This window comes from Triticum urartu, chromosome 6A (assembly GCF_056163025.1).
Source record: "Triticum urartu cultivar PI428250 chromosome 6A, HENAU_Tu73, whole genome shotgun sequence".
In the NCBI taxonomy this organism is placed as follows: domain Eukaryota; kingdom Viridiplantae; phylum Streptophyta; class Magnoliopsida; order Poales; family Poaceae; genus Triticum; species Triticum urartu.
In genome coordinates, this window is record NC_141878.1 from 342,014,287 (window position 1) to 342,019,404 (window position 5,118).

Sequence of the window (5,118 nt, forward strand, 5' to 3'; positions counted from 1 at the left end):
AACTAGCACTAGGCACTGGGTCAATAGGTTAGTCCCAAAAAATGATATGAAGTTGCTATAAAATGATTGTAAAACATCCAAGAATGATAATATATTGGCATGAATACTTCATAAATTATAGATACGTTGGAGACGTATCAGTAAGTCATGTTCATTGTGTCCCTAAGAAAGGAGGTATTACTATTGTTCCTAATGATAAGAATGAACTTATTCCACAAAGAATTGTTACAGGTTATAGAATGGTAATTGATGTTAGAAAATTAAAAAAGAAACTAGAAAAGATCATTACTCTCTGCCTTTTATTGATCAAATGCTAGAAAGATTATCTAAGCACACACATTTTTGCTTCCTTGATGGATATTCTGGTTTTTCGCAAATACCTGTTTCCCAACCTGATCAAGAAAAGACCACTTTTACTTGTCCCTTTGGAACTTATGCTTATAGACGTATGCCTTTTGTTTTATGCAGTGCACCTGCTACCTTTCAAAGATGTATGACTGCTATATTCTCTGAATTTTGTGAAAAGATTGTTGAGGTTTTCATGGATGACTTCTCTCTTTATGGGAAGTTTTTTTATGATTGTTGAAGCAATCTTGATCAAGTTTTGCAGAGATGTGAACAAAAAAATCTTGTCTTGAATTGGGAGAAGTGCCACGTTATGGTTAATGAAGGCATTGTCTTGGGTCATAAATGTGACGCCCCCGATTCAATCGTACACTAGTCATACACGCAAACGTGTACGATCAAGATCAGGGACTCACGGGAAGATATCACAACACAACTCTACAAATAAAATAAGTCATACAAGCATCATATTACAAGCCAGGGGCCTCGAAGGCTCGAATACAAGAGCTCGATCATAGACGAATCAGCGGAAGCAACAATATCTGAGTACAGACATAAGTTAAACAAGTTTGCCTTAAGAAGGCTAGCACAAACTGGGATACAGATCGAAAGAGGCGCAGGCCTCCTACCTGGGATCCTCCTAAACTACTCTTGGTCGTCGTCAGTGGGCTGCACGTAGTAGTAGGCACCTCCCGAGTAGTAGTAGTCGTCATCGACGGTGGCGTTTGGCTGCTGGGCTCCAACGTCTGGTCGCAGCAATCGAGTATAGAAAGGGGAAAAAGAGGGAGCAAAACAACCGTGAGTACTCATCTAAAGTACTCGCAAGCAAGGAGCTACACTACATATGTATGCATTGGTATCAAATGGATTAATGGTATCATATGTGGACTGAACTGCAGAATGCCGGAATAAGGGGGGATAGCTAGTCCTTATCGAAGACTACGCTTCTGGTAACCTTCATCTTGCAGCAAGAGAAGAGAGTAGATGGTAAGTTCACAAAGTATCATCGCATAGCATAATCCTAACTGATGATCCTCCCCTCGTCGCCCTGTGAGAGAGTGATCACCGGTTGTATCTGGCACTTGGAAGGGTGTGTTTTATTAAGTATCTGGTTCTAGTTGTCATAAGGTCAAGGTACAACTCCGGGTCATCCTTTTACCGAGGGGCATGGCTATTCGGATAGATCAACTTCCCTGTAGGGGTGCACCACATTTCCCAACACGCTCGATCCCATTTGGCCGGACACACTTTCCTGGGTCATGCCCGGCCTCGGAAGATCAACACGTCGCAGCCCTACCTAGGCACAACAGAGAGGTCAACACGCCGGTCTAAATCCTATGGCGCAGGGGTCTGGGCCCATCGCCCATTGCACACCTGCACGTTGCGTACGCGGCCGGTGAGCAGACCTAGCAACCTCCAATACAAAGGAAGTTGCGTTACGCGGTCCAACCCGGTGCGCGCCGCTCGGTCGCTGATGTCACGAAGGCTTCGGCTGATACCATGACGTTGAGTGCCCATAACTGTCCCCGCGTAGATGGTTAGTGCGTATAGGCTAGTAGCCAGACTCAGATCAAATACCAAGATCTCGTTAAGCGTGTTATGTATCCGCGAACGCCGACCAGGGCCAGGCCCACCTTTCTCCTAGGTGGTCTCAACCTGCCCTGTCGCTCCGCCTCAGAGTAACAGTCGAGGGCTTTCGGGAACCAAGGCCCACCTCTACCGGAATGGAGCCACCTACCCCTTCAGCCCCCATCTCCGAACAGTATCATAAGTAATGTAACAGTGTAAGTATATATTATATGCCTGTGATCACCTCCCGAAGTGATCACGGCCCAGTAGTATAGCATGGCAGACGAACAAGAGTGTAGGGCCACTGATGATAATCTAGCATCATATAATAAGCATTTAGGATTGCAGGTAAGGTATGAACAGTTGTAGCAACAATGACAGGCTATGCATCAGAATAGGATTAACGGAAAGCAGTAACATGCTACACTACTCTAATGCAAGCAGTATAGAGGAGAGTAGGCAATATCTGGTGATCAAGGGGGGGCTTGCCTGGTTGCTCTGGCAAGTAGGGGTCGTCAACACCGTAGTCGATCGGGGGTACCGGCAGCGGTCTCGGGGTCTACCGGGAAGAAGTAACGGAGGGGGAACATAATAAATAACAAAGCAAACAAAGCAACACAAAGCATAACATGGCAATGCGCAGTGCTAGGGGTGACCTAACACCGTATGAGGTGATACCGGTGAAGGGGGGAAACATCCGGGAAAATATCCCCAGTGTTTTGCGTTTTCGGACAGATGAATCGGAGGGGGAAAGTTGTGTGTTCGCTATGCTAGGGACGTGTGACGGACGAATAGGCTGCGTATCCGGATTCGTCTCGTCGTTCTGAGCAACTTTCATGTACAAAATTTTTCCATCCGAGCTACAATTTATTTTATTTTTAATTTTAAAAGATTTAAATCATTTTAGGATTTATTTAATTATTTAAATCAACATTATCGAGAATAGTGTTTGCTGACATCATCATGACGTTAGCATGACATCAGCAGTCAACAGAAGTGTTGACTGGGTCAAACTGACGGTGGGTCCCACATGTCATACACTGATAACTAATTAACTAAATTAATTAGTTTAATTAACAGATTAGTTAGGTTAATTAGTTAATTAGGCTAATCTAATCAGGATTAATTAATTATTATTATTATTTAGCTATTTTTATATCTTTTTAACGTTTTGGGCGTGGGCCCCGTTCGTCATAGGCCCAGGGGGCCTTAGTGGGTGCTGGACGAGTGGGCGCGGTTGCGGGTGAACCGCAACCCGCCAGTAGCGAGGCGCGGCCGGCAGAGCCAGCCGGCATGGGCGCGGCCGGCGCGGTGCGTGCTGCGGCAAGGCAGGCAACGGCCGCGGTAGGTGGGGGCAGCAGCGCCGGCGGCCACCGCAGCGAGCAGCAGCAGCGGAGAGGAGGCCAGGGGCGGAGCGCGGGCGAGCGGGCACCGGCGAGCATGGCCGCGACCAGCGGGGACAGAAGCGGGGCGCGGGGCGTGGCCCCTCCGGCAGGCGCGGGCGCTAGGTGGTAGGGGAGCGGTAGAGGCAGCGAGCAGGGAGCGGCGAGCGCGTCCGGATGAAGCGGCACGCGGCCGGGGCGCAGCCCAACCGCAGTGAGTACGCAAGAGGAGGCCGGGGCGCTGGCACGGGGAGGGCGCAGCGGCAGGGGGAAGAGGGAGGCAGGGTGAGGCTAGCAGTGGCAGCGGTGCTGCGGGTGGCGAGCTACAGGCGACGGCGGCGAAGCGGAGCAGGGCCCGGGCGGCATGGGTGCGCGACTGTGGGCATGCCCAGTGTGCGGCGGGAGTGAGGCAGAGGAGAAGGAAGGGGGCCTCACGGGGTAGATGTAGGGTACGTGGCAGCGTGGGGTTCGGGGAGGAAGATGAGGACGACAACGACGATGGAGTGGCGGAGGCGCGTCGAGCTCCGGGCGACGAGGATCCGTGATGGGGGCGAGGCCGTGGCTTCCGGCGAAGTCGAGGTGGAGGGGCTCTGGGCGACGGCGAGGTCGCCCTCGGGCACTGGGGACGGCAGTAGGCGGCGTTTCCTTAGGCACGGTCGCGCCGGCGAGGTGGGGCTCTGGCGCAAGGTGCTCGGCGATGATGGAGAACGAGAGAGAGTGGTGGGGGTCGTTACAGCGACGAGAAAGGTGGGGGATTGAGCGTGGGCTCTCCCCTGGCGCCGCTGGAGGGAGAGGGTGGGGATCGAGCGACGTGGGGGAAGTGGAGCGTTGGTGGGTAGGGTTATGGGCGTGAGGGGGGTTAAGTGGTGGGGCAGGCCGGTTGGCTATAGCTGGGCCGGTTGGCCCAGTGGGGGGTGTTTCTCTTTTTTTGTTAGTTCATTTTTCTTTTAATTATTCCTTTTACTATTTTATTTTATTTTCGACATTATTTTTAGTTTATTAAAATATGACATTAGCTCCTAAAACAATGTTTCAAAATAACCCACTGCCATAAAAGTTTTACCCCGAAAAAAATGGTTTGGTATTTTTCAAAGTTTAATAAACATTTATTTAATTGCTTTAACTACTGTTTTAATCATTTTGGAACACTTAAACCTTTTATAGAAACTTGGTTTCTTCACCAACAAAACTTATGATTTATTTGCCACAGTTTACACATTTTAGTTTGACATTTGAAAACTTTTATTTTTGACTTTATTTTAAATTTGAATTTGAATCATTTTTGAACCATCATGAGATTAACAACAGTAACCGAGGTGACGTGGCATCATTAGCATGGAATAATTGTAGCTTAATTATCCGGGCGTCACAATTCTCCCCCACTACAAGAAATCTCGTCCCGAGATTTAAGAGGTGGATTAAGGGGTAAAGGTCCGGTTACAAAATCCTAACGAATCTTCTCGGTCTTGGTTGCTCTTCTCGAAGAGGTAGATCCACTACGTTTGATGTCTTCATTTCTCTGCTTCAGGTCATCATGATGAAGTCAACATCCTTTCTTCGGGAACTCCATCATACTTACGAAAGAATAAATGGTGGGTACGTTCCAGGAGAACGGACCTCTGCAAGGTTGACTATCTGGTAGCTAACATCGGGGACAGTGGCGGAAAGTAACTCTTGAACTGAAACTCAAGAAAATATCGAGAGTAAAGTAAGGAGGTACCCTGAGAAGTTTCAAGCGGGTAGGAAATCGTTCGATGCCTGAAACAATATGTGTAAAGGGGTTCAAAGCAACGAGAATAAGTATTGGGTCTGGTACCAGAAT